General features: G+C 46.2%; 3 non-coding genes across 3 annotated transcripts; 2 read left to right on the plus strand and 1 right to left on the minus strand.

Moving 5' to 3' along the window:
* Window positions 1-1,898: 1,898 nt before the first annotated feature.
* trnar-ccu (transfer RNA arginine (anticodon CCU)) lies at window positions 1,899-1,971 on the plus strand. Its single transcript has one exon. It is a non-coding gene; the product is annotated as a tRNA-Arg (tRNA).
* Window positions 1,972-4,509: 2,538 nt separating this feature from the next.
* Window positions 4,510-4,582, minus strand: trnar-ccu (transfer RNA arginine (anticodon CCU)). The gene has a single exon. It is a non-coding gene; the product is annotated as a tRNA-Arg (tRNA).
* Window positions 4,583-9,470: 4,888 nt separating this feature from the next.
* On the plus strand, window positions 9,471-9,543 carry trnar-ucu (transfer RNA arginine (anticodon UCU)). The gene has a single exon. It is a non-coding gene; the product is annotated as a tRNA-Arg (tRNA).
* The last annotated feature ends 14,252 nt before the right edge of the window (window positions 9,544-23,795 follow it).

The following is a 23,795-nucleotide window of genomic DNA, read 5'->3' on the forward strand; positions in this document are numbered from 1 at the left end:
GACGGGTGGAGTCTCTGCCGGAGGAGTTACGGGGGTTCAGCTGGAGTACCACCATCTCCTCGACCTGGGGGTCTACCTCAGCCCAGCTGAGGAATCCTGGCCGGGGAACTGGCAGGAGCTGGAGGCCAAAGTCTCACCTCACCTAGGACTCTGGACAGGACTGCTCCGAGTGCTGTCTCACAGGAGTCGAGTGTTGGTCATAAACCAGCTGGTGCCTGCCATGCTGTGGTACCGGCTGGTCACTTTGGTCCCTCCTCCTGGTTTTGTCACTGACATCCAGAGAATGTTGGTTCACTTCTTCTGGGACAAAAAGATGCACTGGGTCACTGCGCAGGTCCTGAGTCTCCATATTGAGGAGGGCGGTCAGTCGCTGGTGTGCGTTCACACCCAGGTAGCGACGTTCCACCTTCAGACCTTGCAGCGATACCTTTACATTGAGCCCTCCCCCTCGGCGGGGTGCCCTGGCGACGTATTTTTTCCACCAGGTGCGTAACCTCAACTACGAGACTCAGCTCCTGTTCAGGGACCGTGATGGTTTGGAGGTCACTCTCAGGACACTGCCTGTCTTTTACCAGGACCTGCTCACGGTCTGGAACATGGTCGAATCGCGTCACGCCTACCCTCCGGCAGGAGTAACGGCTGTCGTCAGGGAGACGTTGCTCAGGAATCCGCACCTCCGTACTCGTGGGTTCGAGTGACTGTCGGAGGGGAGGGCCGTGACTGTGAGGGTGACCAGGGTCGGGGACGTGCTGGATGGTGGGGGCCTGGGCTGGACGCTGCCGCAGGATATAGCGAGCAGGGCAGCGGTAGACGTCCGGTACGTGGCCACCACCATCCGACACCTTAAAACGACGGTGCTCAGACCCCTCGTAGTGCCCCAGTTGGAGGATGCTCAGGTGTGCGGTGGGATCCCGTCTGCACTCACTCCTGCCCGGACGGAATTTCACATTGGCCCCAGGGGTCCTGTACTTCCTGCGGGAGACTGTGCCCCACAACCTGAGCTGTCTCCGGAGTTTTAGTTTTGTCCCTTTCAGGGGTGTATCACACAGGGCCCTGTACAGACTGCTGCTGCACACCCTCATCCACCTCCCGGACACACCCTGGCGTGCCCATTTACCACCGGGCGGTGGGGACCATCCCCAGTGAAGGGCTCTCTACATGGGAGTCCTCCTCCTTTCTCACGGGGATCTGGGGTGGAGGGTATTGCACGCGGCAGTCCGCAGATTGTGGTGGTTCACGGACTCCCAGCCCAACTGCTTGTTCTGTGGTGCTGTGGAGTCCATGGAACAGGGCGCTTGCACTCCCTTTTTAGCTTTCTGGGAAACCTTCTCCTCCGTTCCTGGTTAGACTTCAGCCCCACACTCCCCATCATTGGGCACCCGTGCCGAGGGGGGAGGGTTGGTCAGAGGATCTCCTCGTGGGTCTGCTCCTGGGCCTGGCCAAACTGGTTGTTAGGGCCGATTGCCTGACCCTCTTCCGCGGTTAGGTTCGAGCCCGGGTGTCCCTGGAGAAGGAGCACGCAGTGTCTACCAACATCCTTGAGCTGTTCAGAGAGTGCCCTCCCCCTCACTGTTTGGTCACACAGCATTGCCCTTTGATGCTTGTCACTGGCCACTCGGGTGTTTCATTTCTTCCTGGTGGTGGGAATTGAATAAAGATTTGTACATCTGTTGTCTTTCACTGTGTCTCACACCTGCACACACACAACATGGGTGCTGGGGAAAATATAAGCACTACCACAATTAGGCAGCAGTGCGGGGGGAAAGAGAAAAACATATATAACCAGGAGATTTAGAATCCCCTCAGTCCAGGGCACTGACTCTGTGCTGGCTGAGCCACAGTCAGTGTGTTCTTGCAAAACAAAACTTAAAAGCTGCAATTTTAACATCACACATGTGGCCCCAGTGGCCTAATGGATAAGGCACTGGCCTCCTACGCCAGGGATTGTGGGTTCAAGTCCCATCTGCGGTGTCTGACATTTTAACCCTTGTCTTCATGGCTGATCTTTGTCTGAGGTCAAGCCGATTTTTCATCTCATCTGGATAAGTCCCGAGGTCTGTGTTGGGTTGGTGGTACCTTGTGTCAGAAAAATACAGAATGTTGAGGATATGCAGGATATAGGGGTGAATCGTCTGAAAGAGACAGCACAGGCACAATGGCTGAAAACCTTCTGAGATTCTCCTGGGGATGTCATGGCAGCTCAGTGGGTAGCACTGCTGCCTCACAGCGTCAGGGACCTGGCATTGATTCCTCCCTTGGGTGTCTGTTTGTGTCGAGTTTGCACATTCTCTCCATGGGGTACTCCGGGTGGTTTGGTTTCCTCCCACAGCCCAAAGATGTGCAGGTTCGGTGGATTGGCTTTGGGGAATGCAGGGTGAGAGGATAGGGGTTGGGCCTGGATGGGATGATCTTCAGAGTGACAGTGGGGACATGATAGACTGAATGGCCTCCTCCCACCCCACTCTAGGGCTTCTCTGAACAAGGTTGGAGCAGATGGTCAGAGCTCCACTGCAAGGCCCAGTCAAGGCTTTGTGAAGGGACTGGCATCCAGGTGTGTGTTCCTCCCCTACATTTCTCTGATCTTCTAGAATCTTCTGTGGCTTTGGCCAGTACGATCATGAGCTGGGTTCACAACATCCAATGGGGTCACACCAATACACTTAACTGTTGTCATGCCAGGACCTTTCAAGTGGGTTGTCTCAGGCTGACACTTCTCCAATATACAATCCTCAGTCTGGTTGGAAATGGTTCTTCTTGAATCTTTGTAACTCTTTGATCTTAGTTGCACTGTTCTCTGGAGCTGAAAGCTGCTGTTTAATTTAGTTTGGCCAATTTTCTATCAGGTCAAATTTCTCCAGCTGAGGATCAATTGAGAATGCCTCATTTTGTTGCCATGGACACGTGACCACACAGGATTAAGATCAGCTGCACAGTGAAGGTTTCAACAAAATCAATACCCCAAATAAGACTTGAGCCCACAATTTCTGGTTTAGGAAGTTCGTGCCTTACCCATGAGGTCACTGGTTTCCAACAGATAGACCTACCAATCTATGGACAAAGCAGCTTCTGTTTTGGTTGTGTTGGTGTCAGTCTAAGCTATATTCTGTCAACATTACCACTTGAACCCCAGATTACCTGCATGTTTGGTATTTATGATAAGGTCCAATATGTCAATGGAAATGATTGAAATCTGGGTGTTCAAGGTTGGAATTGATGGGGCTGTGGCTATGCATTTGGGCCCTTACCTTTCTTAGTCAAGGTATTGAATACAATTGCAAGGAGGCTATGATGGAGATGTTAGGTAGTTAGGCCATCGTTGGAGAACTTGGAGTGCCACATCCACAGATTGGACAAACATTTGTGGGAAGGCAACTGCTGAGGCTGACTCACAGAGTTTGCAGAGGGAGGTGGATGGGTCAAGGGAGTGACCAAAAACTCAGCAAATGAAAGACAATGTGGGACTGTGTGAGGTCATACACTTTGGTCGGAAGAATAAAGCAACTGGATATTATTTCAATGGAGAAAGACAGCAGAAAGTTCCAGCACAGGGAGATATGAAATGTGTTTTTGCGGTCTCGCTGTTGATCGTTTGCTGTGACCAACCTTCATGGTAATATCGGTGAGATGTTCTTGGTTTCTCTTTAGTTCTTGAGTCTGGTTAAGCCGATTGTGATTTGCAGGCCGTGGTGAGACTGCGGTCAAGATCACCGTCAGTTTCTTGGATGAAGTCTTCACGACTGGTAACACTGACAGTCACCACTGGAGAGTGTCTCTGCCATTATCTGCAGTTGGCCCTGCACATCAACGGTTTCATCAGCAAACCTCAAGAGACAACATCCAAAACCTTTGTGCTCTTGAAGGCAAATCCCTTCTCATTAAGACAAGAAACAAAATGTCTTTAATGTGATGATGGTGATTTGAACATTCGGGAAGATCAGGGAAAAGGAGCATAGGGACACACATATGGATGGCAGTCCCTTCACGAAGCCTTGACTGGGCCTTTGACCATCTGCTCCAAACTTGTTCAGAGAAGCCCTAGAGTGGGGTGGGAGGAGGCCATTCAGACCATCACATCCACACTGACCCTCTGAAGAGCATCCCAGCCAGGCCTAACCCCTATCCTCTCACCCTGCACTCCCCAAAGCCAATCCACCGAACCTGCACATCTTTGGGCTGTGGGAGGAAACCAAAGCACCCGGAGTACCCCATGGAGAGAATGTGCAAACTCTACACAAACAGACACCCAAGGGAGGAATCAAAGCCAGGTCCCTGACACTGTGAGGCAGCAGTGCTACCCACTGAGCCAACATGCCATTCCCAGGAAAATCTCAGCAGGTTTTCAGCCATTGTGACTGTCCTGTCTCTTTCAGGGAATTTAGCCTGAATCCTGCAGATCCCCAAAAGACTTGTGTAAGGTCACATGGGACACCACATCCCATCAACTGAATGCAGATATGGGGATGTTTGCAAAGTGGATTAAAGATTAATGACACGTAAGGAAGAGCCCGACACCCCAGATGGGACTTGAACCCACAATTTCTGGCTTAGGAGGCCAATGCCTTATCCATTAGGCCACTGGGGCTGCACAGTCAAGGCAAAAATAGCAGCCTTTAAATACTGCACCCTGACCTCTCGTTGTATGTTTTTCTGAGTTTTATTCTCTCACTGCACTCTGGGGATCCAAGATGGGGGTGATCTCAGACGATCATGTTGCAGAGTTTCGCACCACAGCACCAGGGGGAAGAATTTCTATCCCACCCAATCCGGACCATCGCGATATCCTGGGACTCTGAAAAGGTTGTGGAGTCCCAGGACATTGTGAAAAATCAACTTACCTGCGTTTTCATCGTCCAGAGATGTTGGAGAAGGGAGGAGCAGTGTCCGGGGCCAGGCCCCCGGCCCAGCCTGCAGGATCCTCGGACTCAATTACCTACCAGGCCCTGGGGAAGGAGCTCGTGAAATCTCATGAGATGTTGGGGAAGCAGATTAGAGGTGAAGCTGGCCCCGATCTCGATCATGCTGCAGAAGCATGAACAGCAGCTGGGAGACCTGGAAAAGAGGACGGATGAGGTTGAACACACAGTCACAGTGGTGGAAGCTGATACCAGTTCCTCTAAGGATAGGATCCAAGTGTCAGAGGCTGAGGGGTGACCTTACAGAGGTTTATAAAATCATGAGGAGCATGAATAGGGTAAACCGCCAAGGTCTTTTCCCTGGGGTGGGGGACTCCAGAACTAGAGGGTTTAGGTTTAGAGTGAGAGAGAAAAGATATAAAGGAGACCTAAGGTGCAACATTTTCAGGCAGAGGGTGGTGTGTGTGTGGAATGAGCTGCCAGAGGAAGTGGTGGAGGCTGGTACAATTACATCATTTAAAAGGCATCTGGATGGGTATATGAATAGGAAGAGTTTGGAGGGAGATGGGCCGGGTGCTGGAAGGTGGGACTAGATTGGGTTGGGATATCTGTTCAGCATGGACGGGTTGGACCGAGGGTGTGTTTCTGTGCTGTACATCTCTATGACTCGATGACTGGAAGTGTCAGTCTGAGTAAATCCGTTGTCTAGCTCCTGGCAATGTGACCCCATTGGATGAGGTGAACCCAGCTCATGACCCCGTTGACCAAAGCTACAGAACATTCTGGAAGATCAGGGAAAAGAAGGAAATGAACACACACCTGGATGCCAGTCCCTTGGCAAAGCCTTGACTGGGATCTGCAGCAGAGCTCTGACCATCTGCTCCAAACATGTTCATAAAAGCCCAAGAGTGAGAGGGACAAGCCATTCAGCCCATCAAGTCCACACTCAGCCTCTGAAGAGCATCCCATCCAGGCCCAACCCCTATCCTCTCACCCTGCATTCCCCAAAGCCAATCCACCGAACCTGCACATCTTTGGGCTGTGGGAGGAACACAATGCACTCCGAGTACCCCAGGGAGAGAATGTGCAAACTCGACACAAACAGACACCCAAGGGAGGAATCAAAGCCAGGTCCCTGACACTGTGAGTCACCATGCCAACCCCAGGAGAATCTCAGCAGTTCTTTCCCCATTGTGGCTCTGCTGTCTCTTTCAGATAGTTTCGACTGAATCCAGCAGATCCCCGACAACTTTGTGCAAGTTCATCTTGGACAGCACTTCCCATCAACTGAATGCAGACATGGGGATGTTTATAATGTCGATTAGAAGTAAAGTTCAAAGAGGGCAACCTATAAAATTAATCTACTCAGGAGGGGATTTGAACCCACAATCCCTAGCTGAGGAATCCCAATATCTTATCCATGAGGTCACTGGGACTACATGTCTGCTGTTAAACTGGCAGCCTTTAAATACTGCACCCTGATGGCTCATATTGTGTTTTTCTCAGTTTTATACTCTCACTAATTGTTTTTTCCAACTTCCACCTCATGCTAAAAAATTGGCTGCTTGATAAATCAATCTCGCTTCCCATTTGTCCCCAAACGGACAGACAAGAAACCAACCAAACTCCAATATTGCACAACTCACATCTGAGGAAAATGGAGCAGACAGGAAAATAGCAAAGGGCTCAATGTTATTTTGTGCAACGCTTTCAAGATATTTGCAGTTAGTGGGGAGGAAGTAGGTGGAGATGTTGCAAAAGGTTGCATTGAGGACAAATGCTTTCTTTGGTTAGACTGCACTTGGAATACTGTGTCCAGTTCTGGTCGCCCTATTAGAGGAAAGATGTGGATGCTTTGGAGAGGGTTCAGAGGAGGTTTACCAGGATGCTGCCTGGACTGGAGGGCTTATCTTATGGAGAGAGGTTGACTGAGCTCAGACTTTTCTCATTGGAGAAAAGGAGGAGGAGAGGGGACCGAATTGAGGTATACAAGATAATGAGAGGTATGGATAGAGTCGATAGCCAGAGACTATTTCCCAGGGCAGAAATGGCTAACACCAGGGGTCATAATTTTCAGCTGGTTGGAGGAAAGTATAGAGGGGATGTCAGAGCCGGGTTCTTTACACAGAGAGTTTTGAGAGCATGGAATGCGTTGCCAGCAGCAGTTCTGGAAGCAAGGTCAATGGGGACATTTAAGAAACTGCTGGACATGCATATGGTCACAGACATTTGAGGGTGCATACATGAGGATCAATGGTCGGCACAACAACGTGGGCTGAAGGGCCTGTTCGGTGCTGTACTGTTCTATGTTCTATGTCGTATGTTCTAAATCTACAGAATCTTAGCGGGCGTTCAGCCCATTGTGGCTGCGCTGTCTCTTTCAGACAATTCTCCTCAAGATCTCCCAAATTCAGGAATTGCCTTGTGCAAGTTTCTATTACACATCATTCGCCATAATCTCAACACAGGCACAGTTATTTTGAACTGAGTAGTTTGAAAAATGCAGTCAATTTGGATCGTGATGAAGTTGGCATGGGACAAAAGTCACCTACAAAGACCAAGCTTAAAACGTAAGCAGCCCAGAGGGAAATTAAACCCACAATCCCAGACTGAGGAGGACAGTGGTTTACCCAATATGCTACTAGGGCACACATAGCCATTTGCCAGTGTAAAGTCTTGGCAGCAATGAGTGTTACAGCCCAGCATGTTCCAACATCTCAGATGACATTTTCAGGGATGCACTAAGGTTTTGGGCAACTGCTGCCAAGGTGTAACAGGGAAACAACACAGTCTCAGGTCTTTCTGACAAATTGTCACATCATTCTATCAATTCTCAGATCCTCTTGGTGCCTGACAATGAACAGAGATCAGTTCCTGCCCAAGTACAAATGCCTTTTTGTTCACAACGATACAGAAGCTTTGAGAAATGTCAACATTCCAATGTTTTGTTGGTTCTTATCTCTCTGCATAGACTGCACAGATCTGATTTAGAATCAAGGAAAGCATACCAAACGCCTTCTTCACTATCCTATCGATCTGCGACTCTACTTTCAAGGAGCTATGAACCTACACTCTAAGGTCTCTTTGTTCACCAACACTCCCTGGGACATTCCCATTAAGTCTATAAGCCCAGTTAAGATTTGCTTTCCCAAAATGCAGCACCTCACATTGATCTAAATTAAACTCCACCCATCACTCCTCAGCTCATCGGCCCTTCGAATCAAGATCCCGTTGTAATCTGAGGGAACCTTCTTTGCTGTCCACTACACCTCCAATTTTGGTGTCATCTGCAAACTTATTAATGATACCTCATAATGATACTAACATATATATAAATGACGGAAAGTAGTGGACCCATCACTGATTCTTGTGGCACTCCATTGGACACAGGGCTCCAGTCTGAAAAACAACCCTCCACCACCATCCTCTGTCTCCTACCTTTGAGCCAGTTCTGTATCCAAATAGCTAGTTCTCCCTGTATTCCATGAGATCTAACCTTGCTGATCAGCCTCCCATGGGGAACCTTGTTGAACGCCTTACTGAAGTCCATATAGATCACATCCACCGCTCTGCCCTCATCAATCCTCTTTGTGACTTTTTCAGAAAACTCAATCATGTTTTTGAGTCATGATTTCTCCACCATTTTATCTGTTTCAGATTTCCAGCATTCAAAGCATTTAGCTTTTATTGGTGAGCTTGCCATTTCACTTCGCAATGAAAAACATTTTGTGAGTTGTGAGTTCATGGAATGCCCTGCCAGAATCAGTGGTGGACTCTCCCTCTTTCTGGTCATTCAAGTGGGCATTGGATAAGCATATGGAGGTTATTGGGCTAGTGTAGGTTAGGTAGGCTTCGGTCGGCGCAACATCGAGGGCTGAAGGGCCTGTACTGTGCTGTATTTTTCTATGTTCTATGTTTTGTGATTTACACATGAAAGAACTGAAACCAACCTGGTCATTCTAAATGATGCGAGACTTCACACAAAATCCAGATTTTTTTCAATATATAATTTCAGTGACATCACACTGTAAACTTTTGCCATAAATTCTGTGTCATACAATCTTATACTCCACAACCACCTGACGAAGCAGCAGTGCTACGAAAGCTAGTACTTTGAGATAAACCTGTTGGACTACAACCTGGTGTTGTCTGATTTTTAACGATGATTATTCGAAGCTTGCACAAAGTAATTCCAGGATTTGGGAGATCTTGGTGTGAATTGTCTGAAAGAGACAGCACAGCCATAATGGGCTGAATGCCTGCTATGATTCTGTTGATTTGTCCTCAATGCAGCTGTTTGCAACATCTCCACTTACTCCTTCCCCACTACCTGCAAATATCTTCAAGGTGCTGCACAAAATAACATTGAGCCCTTTGCTATTTTCTCGTCTGCTCCATATTCCTTAGACTTGAGTTGTGCAACATTGGAGTTTGGTTAATTTCTCAACTGTCCGTTTGGGGACAAATGGGACGTGAGATTGATTAATCAAGCAGCCAACAATTTATCATGAGATGGTCGGGGTAAAAAACAATCAGTGAGAGGATAACACTCAGAAACACACAGTATGAGAGGTCGGGTGCAGTACATAAAGGCTGTGATTTCCAGCCAGGAGTGTGGCCCCAGTGGCCTAATGGATATGGCACTGGCCTTCTAAGTCAGGGATTGTGGGTTCGAGTCCCATCTGGGGTGTCAGTCACTTGTACTTTGTCAACTTGATTTCTAATCTACTTTGGGAAAATCTCCATGTCTGCATTCAGTTGATGGGAAGTGGTGCCTAACATCTTCTTGCACAAGTTTTGCAGGATTGATGTGAATTGTCTGAATGAGAAAGCACAGTCACAATGGCTGAAAACCTGCTGAGATTCTCCTGGGGATGGCATGGTGGCTCAGTGGGTAGCACTGCTGCCTCACAGTGTCAGGGACCTGGCTTTGATTCCTCCCTTGGGTGTCTGTTTGTGTCGAGTTTGCGCATTCTCTCCATGGGGTACTCCGGGTGCTTTGGTTTCCTCCCACAGTCCAAAGATGTGCAGGTCCGGTGGATTGGCTTTGGGGAATGCAAGGTGGGATGATGAATGTTGGGCCTGGATGGGATGCTCTTCAGAGGGTCAGTGTGGATGTGATGGGCTGAATGGCCTGCACTACTCACGCGAGGACTTTTATGAACAGGTTTGGAGCAGATGGTCAGAGCTCCACTGCAGGACCCAGTCAAGGCTTCGCTAAGGGTTTGGCGTTCAGGTGTGTTTTCCTCCTCTCCTGTCCCTGATCTTCCAGAATCTTCTGTGGCTTCGGCCAATACGGTCATGAGCTGGGTTCACATCATCCAATGGGGTCCCACCAATACCCTTCACTGTTGTCATGCCAGGAGCTATAAAGTGGATTGACTCAGGCTGACACTTCTCCAATATACAACCCTCAGTCTGGTTGGAACTGGTTTTCCTTGAATCTTTGTAGCTCTTTGATCTGAGTTGCACTGTTTTCTGGAACTGACAGCTGCTGTTTAATTTAGATTAGATTACTTACAGTGTGGAAACAGGCCCTTCGGCCCAACAAGTCCACACCACCCCGCCGAAGCGCAACCCACCCATACCCCTAACCTAACACTACGGGCAATTTAGATTGGCCCATTCACCTGACCTGCACATCTTTGGACTGTGGGAGGAAACCGGAGCACCCGGAGGAAACCCACGCAGACACGGGGAGAATGTGCAAACTCCACACAGACAGTCGCCTGAGGTGGGAATTGAACCCAGGTTTCTGGTGCTGTGAGGCAGCAGTGCTAACCACTGTGCCACCGTGCCCAATTTTCTATCAGCTCAAATTTCTCCAGCTGAGGATCAATTGAGAATGCCTGATTTTGTTGCCATGGTCACGTGACCACACAGGATTAAGATCAGCTGCTCAATGAAGGTTTCAACAAAATCAAAACCCAAATAAGATTTGAGCCCACAATCTCTGGTTTAGGAAGTTCGTGCCTTGTCCATGAGATCACTGGGGCTCCAACAGATAGACCTACCAGTCTATGGACAAAGCAGCTTCTGTTTTGGTTGTGTTGGTGTCAGTCTAAGCTATATTCTGTCAACATTACCAGCTGAACCCCAGATTACCTGCATGTTTGGTATTTATGATAAGGTCCAATATGTCAATGGAAATGATTGAAATCTGGGGGTTCAAGGTTGGAACTGATGGGGCTGTGGCTATGCATTTGGGTCCTTACCTTTCTTAGTCAAGGTATTGAACACAATTGCAAGGAGGCTATGATGGAGATGTGAAGTAGTTAGGCCATCGTTGGAGTACTTGGAGTGCCACATCCACAGATTGGACAAACATTTGTGGGAAGGCAACTGCTGAAAATCACCAGCCTCTGAGTCAGAGTCGGGGTTCACCAACAGAGTTTATTGTCCAAGGAAATCCCGGAGCTCCAGGGAGAGAGCAGCACCAACAGCACAGTGGTCAGCTGTGATTCTTCTCTCAACCCGGAGCACATGGTTATACATTTTGTGATATAATAGGTCAGTGATGAGGTTATTGTCTCTGTAACATGGCTTGTTTATTGTAAACATTGCAGAATCCTTGATTGTTTCGGTGCAGTTATTGTCAGTTCCAGCGTGGCCTTTGTTAATTTCAGTGCAGTTGTTGTCAGTTTCAGCGTCTGCGCGGAAGTCAGTTGCTGTAGTAATGGGCGCTAATCGCTCTTCCTGAGAAGGCCGATTACTGCAGCCCTGACTATTATCACTCTGTATTGAGGCTGTATTTAACAGTTAGCATTTCTATCAAAGGTGTTGTCTGACCCAGACCCTTCGGCGGGCAGTGTATGTTATTCATGTGTATTGTCTCTCCCATCTGCCTTAAACTAATCAACTCGGTTGTGAGTGCATTGTTCTGGCATTCTGGTGGCCCCAGGCAGTGTCTGTGTTTGCTCTGCTGTCTCTCTCCATATTGTGGTCCGGCGGCCATCTTGTGTGCCAAGTGGCCAACTTATGGCTGAGCGGCCATCTTGTGCATCCGTCTGCCTAGTGTCACCCTGCCCCGTGCCAACTCCCACTTCATTCCCCACTTTGTGGTCAAGGAGGCGAGTGTATTATCCGAAACAATCCATGTTGGGCCATTGGAATCTCCTTCCTGTCCCGATATAGGGTTGGCTCTCTTCCACAAAGGGGGGTCTCGCAAGTTCGGGCAGATCTTCTCTCTCTCCAGATTTTGTTTATTTAAAAAATATACTTTATTCATAAAAAATCAAATAACAATGCAGACAAAGGTTCTAAATCAGTTGTGGACAGTCTATGCAGAGAGAAAAGAAGCAACTAAACATTGGAATTTTTAAATTTCTCAAAGTTCTGTGTCACAAAAAATGAAGGCATTTTGTACTTGGGCAGGAAATGATCTCTGTTCATTGTCAGGCACCAAGAGGGTCTGAGAACTGAAAGGACGATGTGATAATTTGTGAAAGACCTGAGAATGTGTACTTTCCCTGTTACACGTTGGCAGCAGCTGCCCGAAACTTTAGTGTATCCCTCAGTGTGTCGTGACAGATCTTGGAATACGCTCGGCTGTAGCACTCATTTAAGATCAACTATTCCCAGTAGAGTATTGTCATTGAGTTTTTGTGGCTTAATGGTTAAGACTGTAGCTTCTGATGTAGTGGATTGGAGGTTCAAATCCCTTTTGGGGTGTTGACGTTTTAAGCCTGGTCTTTGTGGTGGCTGATTTTCATCCCATATCAACTCCATCTCAATCCAAATTGACTGGATTTTTCAACTACTCTGTTAAAAATCACTTGCCTGCTTCGAGATTATGGAAAATGCTCTTTAGTAGAAACTTGCACAAGGTAATTCCAGGGTTTGGGAGATCTTGGGGTGAATTGTCTGAAAGAGACAGCACAGCCACAATGGGCTGAATGCCCGCCAAGATCCTGTTGAATTGTCCTCAATGCAGCTTTTTGCAAAATCTCCACTTCCTCCTTCCCAAATAACTGGAAATATCTTGAATGTGCTGCACAAAATAACATTCAGCCCTTTGCTATTTTCATGTCTGCTCCATTTTCCTCTGACTTGAGTTGTGCAAAGTTGGATTTTGGTGGATTTCTTGTCTGTCCGTTTGGGGAGAAATGGGAGGTAAGATCAATTTTATCATGCAGCCAATGATTTCGTGTGAGATGGAAGGGGGAACAACCAATCAGTGTGAGTTTAAAACTCAGAGAAGAACACAATACGAGAGGTTCAGGGTGCAGTATTTACAGGCTGCCATTTCAGTTTTGTAGATGTGGTCCCAGTGGTCTAATGGATAAGCCACTGGCTTCCTTCAGCCTGTGATTGTAGGTTCAAGTCCCATCTGGGATGGCTAGCTTTTAAGCTTTGTCTTCACGACTGATCTTCTTTGTCTGATGTCAAGTCGATTTCTCATCTCCACTGGAAACGTCCCCAGGTCTGTGTTGGGTTTGGTGGGATGTTGTGTCAGAAAAATACAGAACTTTGTGGGGTTTGCAGGATATGGGGCTAAATCACCCCTCTCTCTATGGCGGACTTGGAGGCATCAGTCAAAAGTCGTCTTTTTTTTAATAAAATCTCTAACTTGAAATAAACGAAAGAGGTCCCTGTTCGGTAGCTTGTGTTTCCGTGATAACTGATCGAAGGACATCATTGTGTCTCCCACAAACAAATCACCCACGCAAGACACACCCCTAACTGCCCAATGTTTGGATCCTGAATCTATCATCCCTGGTTGAAAACCCGGCATACCCGGTATAAGAGAAGATGACTTGCCAATATTGCCTTCCCTCTGCCGAATTGCCCTCCGTGCTTTAACAATATCGATAACTATTGGGTTATGGCAATATTCCCTAACTGTCCTCATTTTGTCCAAACACAGCAAGTGAGTAAGGGGTCACCTTAGTCTGGGAGGTTTCAATATCGAACCATATTGAAAGAGGGTCCCCACAAGCCCAATCACTCATGTAGGATAAAAGTGAGCTTCGTTGGTAGCTTTTAATGTCTGGGAGATCCACTCCCCCCAGTCTGTGAGACAATCGCAGTTTAGCTCATTTAATGAGGGGCCACTGACGATGCCAAATAAAGGGGCTGAACCAGCCGTTCAGTCTCCTGAATGTTTGCTTATCGAAAATCAGGGGGAGCATCCATATAGGGGATAGTAAACGAGGGAGAATATTCATCTTAATAAGCGCTATCCGACCCAACCACGAGACCAGAAGCACCTCCATCTTTGAAGGTCTTGTTTGATTTTGTCAAATAATTGAACAAAATTGTCTTTGAACAGCCGATCCAGAACTGGAGTAATGAACATGCTCAAATACACAACACCCCCCTGTGCCCATTTAAATGCGAATCGATATTCACCCTCAAGGCTTAACACTTTCATAAGACCACCCATAGGCACAGCCTCTGATTTTGCAAAATTAATCTTGTCCCCCAAAAAGGTGCCAAACACACAGATGCATGCTAACAGGCGAGGGACTGAAACTGCTGGATTTGACGAAAGAATGAGGACATCGTCCACATACAATAAACTCTGATGTAAATTTGACCCCACGTCTGGAGCTGATATATTGGGATCCCTATGAATGGCCTCCACCAATGATTCAATCCCCACTGTAAAAAGCAGTGGGGAAAGGGAACAGACCTGCCGGCTGACCCAAAAAATGTTAAAATTGCTTGATCACACCCTGTTGGTGATGATTGCAGTGAGAGGGTCATTGTGGAGAACCGTTACCCATCTTATAAAAACTTCGCCCAAAACAGACTGCTCCAGAGTATAGAAAAGGTACGGCCTCTCAACTCGGTCAAGGGCCTTCTCTGTATCTAGAGAAATCACCAATCCCTATATTGACTGTTGTTGACACACTTGAATTACATTAAGCAGCCTCCTAACATTATTGGAGGATCTGTGGCCCTTTATGAAGCCCGTCTGGTCCTCTTTAACAATAGAAGGTAACACAGTCTCCAGCCTGAACACAAGAGTATTAGAGAGGATTTTAAAGTTCACATTTTAGAGTGAAATGGGCCTGTACAAAGCACAGTCCCCCGGATCTTCCCTTTTTTACGAATAAGCGAAATATTGGCCTCTCTCAGAGATGGCGGGAGACAAACATGGCTATATGAGTCATTAAACATATTGAACATTGGGCCTGACAATATGTTTATAAATTCCTTCTAGAATTCGCTGGGAAGTCCATCAGGACCGGGTGCCTTTCCACCCTGAAGCTGCTTCACAGCCTCCTGCACCTCTTGCTCTGATAAGGGGACATTGAGAAAAGACTCTTGTTCGGGGGTCACACCCGGGAGCTCCAGATCCTTGAATAAAGCCTCCATTTTGGCCCTCCCCTCCTCACAAACCTCAGATTGATATAACTTAGAGTAAAATCTCTGGAATGACACATTAATCTTTTTGGAGTCACATGTTCGGTTCCCAGACCCTTCCCTAATCACCATAATGGCTTGAGGGGTTCTCCTTTTCCTGACGAGATATGCTAAGTATTTACCAGACCTGTCACCATGATCATATAACCTTTGCTTTGCAAAATTAAGCTCGTTCTTTGCTGTCTGCGTGAGCACGGAATTCAATGCAGACCGCAGCACCATAATCCTCTGTAACTTGACCAACGAGGGCCTGTCAAAGTAGGCCTTCTCAGCTGCCTTCAACTGTGTTTCGAGGGGACATTGCTGCTCACCCTTCTTCCGCCTCCTACTGGCAGAGTAGGAAATAACTGACCCACTGGCATAGGCTTTGGCAATTTCCGAAAGGAAGGATTGGCTACTAACCGAGCGTGAGTTAATGTCTAGGAAAGACCAAAATTCCTGAGACAAATGCTCCACAAACGTATTATCCTGGAGGATAAAGGGATCCATTTGCCAGTGCCTTGGACCCACTGTAACGTCCTTAATCTTAACCAACAGGGACACTGGAGTGTGATCAGAGATGGTAATATTACCGATCGTACAAGGTGCCACCAAGTCCAGGGTTGCCACGGTGATTGGAAAAATATCAATCCTGGTTTGACATCTGTGTGGATTGGAAAAAAACGTAAAATCCCTGCCTGTAGGGTGGAGACACCTCCAGATGTCCACCAACCCTCACTCCACACACAGATCCATTAATTGTTTCGTTTGTACAGAGGGGATCGTGGTGGTGGGGGGGGGGCTTTGGGCAACCTCTGTACGGTGGGGTCCATGAGACAGTTAAAATCTCCCCCTATAATGATATGCCAGAACTCCTGATTTATCAATTTAGAAAACGTATCTCGCAAAAAGTTGAGGGGCTGAGCTGGAGGGCAATAAACATTTAAACACCATATTCTTCCCCATTTATCAAGGCTATAAGAATTACAAACCTCCTCTGTGTGTGTCTTTAACACACTCTTGTAACTTAAATGGGAGATTCCTCCTCACCAATACAGCCACTCCCCTACTTCTGGTATTAAATGATGTGAAGTAAACCCGATCAAAGTCATTCTGCTGTAGTTTCAAATGCTCCCTGTCATCCAAGTGCGTCTCCTGTAACAAAGCAATATCCATTTTCTCCTTTCTAAGACTCAAAAGTACCTTCTTCCTCTTAATTGGTGAGTGACTTCCCTTGATATTCCAGGTTCACCATTTAATCAAGTCATTAGCCATAACCTTCAGCAGTAACATTTAAATTCCAGAGAAGAGGAACCCGAACCACAAATCACTGAGCCTTAGGGTCATATGATCGATCAAATATAAAAACTACATAAACTGAAACTACTACATTTAACAAACCTACAAAACTATCAAAGATCAAAAGCAATACAAACCACCATATAAAGTGCCAATGGCGCTGAATAGGGAAACTCACCTCCTGCCCAAAGGGGGCAACTACCCATCCTAAACTGCCCATAACTGGGCATCTAGCCATCCCAACCATTTTTCCTCCTTTAGCTAGAGCCATACCACAAACACAAGCAGAATAGAAAGTAAATATACCATAGAATAGCAATATGAATAAAGAAAAAAACATTTAAGATCGATGGGGTAAACACCCCACCCATCCTCTGGTATAACTTCACTTAGAAATTGAAAGTACACATCTCAACCGCCACCAAACACAGTTTAAACCGGATTATTACCAATCGGGAAAACAAGGAAAACAAAAGCTCCAACTGGACTTCCTCGGTTTTTTTAAAAAACAACAAAGACATAACCAAACAACACTATTTGTAGATACTAAATTGTTCAGATTCGGTTAATTTGTCCACAAAGTCTCTTGCCTTCTCCGATGTATCAAAGAGATGGACGTATCCATGTCAGGTTATCAGAGCACCACCGGATACCTCAGAGAGTACTGGATCCCAAACTCCCTCAGTCTTCTCTTGGCAGAAACATTATCCGTCAGGGGGCGGGAATTAAACATCCATGGCTGACAAAGGAAGTCAGGAAATGTATCATAGGGAAAGAGAGAGGCTACAAACTGGCCAAGAGCACTGGGAAATCAGAAGATTGGGAAGAATTCTTTGAAGAGGTAATAAGTAGGTTAGATCAGGGAAACCCAGTGGATGTTATCTACCTAGATTTCCAAAAGGCCTTTGATAAGGTACCTCATGGGAAACTGCTGAGTAAGGTGAGGGTCCATGGTGCTCGAGGTGAGCTACTGACATGGATTGGTAATTGGCTATCTGACAGAAGGCAGAGAGTTGGGATAAAAGGTTCTTTCTTAGAATGGCAGCTGGTGACAAGTGGTATCCCGTAGGGTTCAGTGTTGGGGTCGCAGATGTTCCCCTCATATATTAATGATCTGGATGAAGGGACTGAGGGGCATTCTGGCGAATTTCACCGATGATGCAAAGTTAGGCAGAGAAGCCGGTCGTTCTGAGGAGGTGGGGAGGCTGCAGTAAGATTTAGACAGTTTAGGAGAGTGGTCCAGGAAATGGCTGATGAAATTCAACCTGAGCAAATGCTCGGACTTGCACTTTGGAAAAAGGAATACAGGCATGGACTATTTTTTAAATAGTAAGAAAATTCATAAAGCCAAAGTACAAAGGGATCTGGGAATGATCGTCCTGGAATCTCTAAAGGTTGACTTGCAGGTTGAGTCCGTGGTTAAGAAAACAAATGTAATGTTGCCATTTATCTCAAGAGGGTTGGAATGTAAAAGCAGCGATGTCCTTCTGAGACTTTATAAAGCTCTGGTTAGGCCCCATTTGAAATACTGTATCCAATTTTGGGCTCCACACCTCAGGAAGGACATACTGGCACTGGAGCATGTCCAGCGGAGATTCACACAGATGATCCCTGGAATGGGAGGCTTAACATACAATGAACAGCTGAGGATCCTGGCATTGTATTGATTAGGGTTTAGAAGGTTGAGGGGAGATCTAATACAAATTTACTCGATAATGCATGGCTTAGAAAGGGTGGATGCTGGGAATGTGTTTCCATCAGGACCCATGGGCACAGCCTGAGAATTAGAGGGGGGTCAATTTAGAACGGAAATGAGGAGACATTTCTTCAGGCAGAGAGTGGTGGGCCTGTGGAATTCATTGCCGTGGAGCGCAGCAGAGGGCAGGACGTTAATTGGCTTCAGGGCAGAGATTGATAAATTCTTGATCACGCAAGGAATTAAGGGTGAACGATGAGAGTGCCACGAAGTGGCGTTGAAATGCCCATCATTCACAATTGAATGGCGGGGTGGACCCGATGGGCTGAATGGCCTTACTTCCATTCCTATGTCTTAGGCTCATCATCGTAAGGTTTTCTTTTCTGGTTTCCCACCGCTGAGAAGTCCTGGAAACGCATGAGCTTAGAGCCCTCGTAAATTAGGGCCTTCAGATCCTTCCCCTGGATTAGACTACCTACAGTGTGGAAACAGGTAACACTATGGGCAATTTAACATGGCCAATTCACCTTTGTACTGTGGGAGGAAACCAGAGCAATGTGCAAACTCCACACAGGCAGTTATCTAAGGCAGGAATTGAACCTGGGACCCTGGTATTGTGAGGCAGCAGTGCTAACCACTGAGCCACCTGATTCTGGGAGCTGCCGCAAGTCTCCCCTTAGCTCTGTCGTTCATGCAGTTTTTGAGCAAAGTAAAATGTAGTTCTGCAAATACACATTCACCCCACAAACTTATATACACGTGTGTGTGTGTGTGTGTGTGTGTGTGTGTGCATGTGTTTGTGTTCGTGTGTGACTATATGGGGTGGGTGGGTGGGGCTGTTCTGAGTGTCAACAGACAGGAGTGTTCCCTCCCAGTCAGAGAACACTTCAGCAATTCGGGACATTCGACCTCGGACCTTCCTCCAAGGGGGACTTCGGGGCAGGCAACAATGAAAAGTGGCCGAGCAGAGGCTGATCACCAAGTTTGGGAACAATGGAGATGGCCTCAACTGGGACATTACAGGTGACCCCATTCAACTACACACACACACACACACACACACACATACACACACACACACATAAACAGACACACACATACACACACACCCAAACACACACATATACACACACTCAAACACACACATACACACTCACATATACACACACACACACATACACACACATACACACATGCACATAAACACACATACACATACATACACATACACACGCATACACATACATACACATACACACGCATACACATACAAATACCATAAGACCATTAGACCATAAGAAATAGGAGTGGAAGTAAGGCCATTCGGCCCATCGAGTCCACTCCGCCATTCAATCGTGGCTGATGGGCATTTCAACTCCACTTAGCCGCATTCTCCCCGTAGCCCTTAATTCCTCGAGACAACAAGAATCTATCAATCTCTGCCTTGAAGACGTTTTGCGTCCCGGCCTCCACTGCACTCTGCGGCAATGAATTCCACAGGCCCACCACTCTCTGGCTGAAGAAATGTCTCCGCATTTCTGTTCTGAATTTACCCTCTCTAATTCTAAGGCTGTGTCCACGGGTCCGAGCCTCCTCACCTAACGGAAACAATTTCCTCGCATCCACCCTTTCCAAGCCATGTATTATCTTGTATGTCTCTATTAAGTCTCCCCTTAATCTTCTAAACTCCGATGAATACAATCCCAGGATCCTCAGCCGTTCCTCATATGTTAGACCTACCATTCCAGGGATCATCCGTGTGAATATCCGCTGGACACGTTCCACTGCCAGTATGTCCTTCCTGAGGTGTGGGGACCAAAACTGGACACAGTACTCCAAATGGGGCCTAACCAGAGCTTTATAAAGTCTCAGTAGCACAATGGTGTTTTTATACTCCAACCCTTTTGAGATAAGTGACAACATTGCATTCGCTTTCTTAACCACAGACTCAATCTGCATGTTGACCTTTAGAGAATCCTCGACTAGCACTCCCAGATCCCGTTGTACTTTGGCTTTACGAATTTTCTCACCATTTAGAAAGTAGTCCGTGCTTTTATTCTTTTTGCCAAAGTGCAAGACCTCGCATATGTATACACACACATATACACATATACACACACACAAACACACATACACATAAACACACACATGCACATACACACATACACATGCACACACACACACATACACACGCACATACACACACACATACATATACACACACATACACATACACACACATACATACACACCCACACACATACATATACACACACACTACACACACATACACACAAACACACACATACACGCACACACATATACACACACATCTGCACATATACACACACATACACACAAACACAAACATACACAAACACAAACATACACACACATACACACACATATATACACACCCACACACACACATACACACACATACACACGCACACACACACATATATATACACACATACGCACATACACTCACATACACACATACACACACACGCGCGCGCACCCACACACACACATATACACACACACATACACATACACACACATACACACCAACACACATATACACACACATACACCCACATACACACACATACACACCCACACACATATATATACACACACACATATAAACACACATACGCACAAACACACATACCCACACACATACATACACACACATATAAGTTTGTGTGATGAATTTGTACTTACAGAATTACATTTTTTTTACTGAAAAACTGTATGAATTCATGTGAGATGCTTTAAATCTGTTTATTAGCTTAGAATCAGTCTGACTATTGTGGCACAGACAGCCTCACACAAGGAAGCTCACACCTTCAATACATCATCTGGGCCGACATGACACCAATTGTTAAAGTTCACTTGAGAATGTAACTTTTGATAAAAGTTTTGCAATTTACATATGAAAGAACGAAAACCAACCTGGCCATTCTAAAAGATGAGAGACTTAACAAACAATCCAGGTCTTTCTCAAGATACAATTTCAGTTGCATCACACTGTAAACATTTGCTATAAATTCTGTGTCCTGCAATCTTATTCTCCACAACCACCTGATGAAGGAGCAGTGCTCCGAAACCTAGTGCTTCCACATGTTCGACTCTAACCTGGTGTTGAGTGATTTTTAAATCTGTCATTCACCCATCTCCTGACGGTTGAGCACACATCTCAAGGTCAGGACAGCGGCCCTCCGCAGGGATACAAATCGACTCCTTCTTTGGTCGCTCCACGATGGATCTCTCTGATGACTGTTCCCGTTCGTTGGTTGGCTCATTGGGATCATTGCTGACATCTTGGAAGAATTCCTGGAGTCTCATTGGTCTGATGAATTCCTCACAACTTTACTCAAGTATTCTTGTTGGTGATGGGGACAAAGGGAGACTAAATTTGATTTGCATTTCAACTTGATTTTATTAACAAAGTTTTGAAACAGTTTGTAACATCATTTGGAAATGCATACAAAGGTTCTAAATCAGTTGTGTACAGTCTATGCAGAGAGAAAAGAACCAACAAACCGTTGGAATATTGACATTTCTCAAACCTTCTGTATCATTGTGGAAAGAAAGGCATTTTGTACTTGGGCAGAAAACGATCTCTGTTCATTGTCAGGCACCAAGAAGGTCTGAGAACTGAAAGGACGATGTGATCATTTGTCAGAAAGACCTGAGACTGTGTTGTTTCCCTGTTACACCTGGCAGCAGCTGCCTGAACCTTTAGTGCGTCCCTCAGTGTGTTGTCACAGATCTGGGAGTGTGCTTGGCTGTCGCTCTCATTTGGGGTCAACTGTTTCCAGTGGTCTGCCAATATAGTACCCTCATGGCCTAATGGCTATGGCACTGGCCTCTGAAATCTGGGATTTCAGGGATTTCATTTTTAAGCCTGGTCTTTGCAGTGGCTGATTTTCATCCCATGTCAACTTCATCTCAATCCAAATTGACTGGATGTGTTTAGTCACTCTGTTCAAAATCATTGTGCCTGTGTTGAGATTATCACAAATGCTGTTCAACAATCCACATGTGGGGCCCCAGTGGCCTAATGGATAAGGCACTGGCCTCCTAAGTCACGGATAGTGGGTTCAAGTCCCATCTGGGGTGTCTCTGTCGCTTATCCTTTATTTCTAATGTAATTTGGAAAAATCCCCATCTCGACATTCAGGTGATGGTCAGTGGTATCCAACATGATCTTGCACAAGATTTTCGAGGATCTGCAGGATTGAATGTTGAAGGTGGTCATCAAGTGGCTGCTGTTTCTCGATGTGGACGAGATTCCTGAGAGTGCGGTTGGAGAGGTTGTTTTTGGAAGCCAGCTCTCATCAACAAACCAACTCTTCAACACTGATCCCTCCAGAACATCGGATATTACTGACAGAGAATACCCCTGCCAACGTTTATAGGTGCACCATCGACAGCATTCTGTCTGGATGTATCACGACCTGGTTTGGCAACTGTACCATTCAAGATCGGAGACGGTTACAGAGAGTGGTGAACTCGGCCCAGACAATCACAAAGGCCAACCTCCCATCTATAGAATCCATCTACCAGGCCAACTGTCAAGGAAAGGTCTCCAGCATTCTCAAAGACCCATCCCACCCTGGCAATGTTTTTCTACAACCTCTACCATCGGGGAGAAGGTACAGAAGCCTGAACATACGCACCAACCTGTTTTGAAACAGTTTCTACCCTACTGTTGTTAGAATACTGAACGGTCTCACAGACTCTTAATATTCGCCTGTACCTGTGTTTTTGTTCCTGCTGCTGTTTCCCTATTATTTATTTATCTTTGCTACTTAACTCTGGGAGCTGCCTATATTGCTCACAAGACAAAACTTTTCACTGTGTCTATCATTACTTGCAAACCAAATATTTTCAATGAATCTTGCACCTTTAGGATTATTGTTTTCTTGGTCCAACTCATCAAATTTAAATATAAATTATTGAGTGTGGAATAACTTTATTTCACCTGCATTTTTTCCTGTTAAATACCAACAGGACAGTATAGAAGTCAAGCAAGCTCAATGTTTGTACAGCCAACATTGAAGGAATGGTCCCAGAAAGACAAGGACAAATGGGTCAATGCTAATTCCTGCATCAGTGAGGAAAGGAACAACAGATGAGGCGACTGTGAGGAAACAGACATTTAACTGTTTAATTTCAGATCAATGAATCTTCGAATGTGACTGCATATACTGAAGCCCATCATGTCTATGCTGTCTCTTTGGGAGAGCTGAGAAATTAATTCCACTCCCTTTCGCTCCAGTTCATCAAACGTTTGTTGCCACATGTATCAAACTGACTTGGAAATGTTTTAATTCCATGATCACAAAGCAGCCATGCAGAGTTTTAAAGACATTAGGTCAGAGATTAACTTAATTTGAATGGAGATAATGCAGTGAGAGGGTTTTAATTGGAGAGAATGTTTAACTTGAAAGTATCCCCAGAAGGGATGTAAACCACAGGCAGTAGCTTAGAAGATCAGAGATGGAGCTGTTAGGTCACTGGGACAACACGTGCTTCTGGGGCCATGTCAGGAGAATTGATCCCCTCAACCTTGGTTGTGTTCA

This window comes from Chiloscyllium punctatum, chromosome 18 (assembly GCF_047496795.1).
Source record: "Chiloscyllium punctatum isolate Juve2018m chromosome 18, sChiPun1.3, whole genome shotgun sequence".
NCBI classification, from domain to species: domain Eukaryota; kingdom Metazoa; phylum Chordata; class Chondrichthyes; order Orectolobiformes; family Hemiscylliidae; genus Chiloscyllium; species Chiloscyllium punctatum.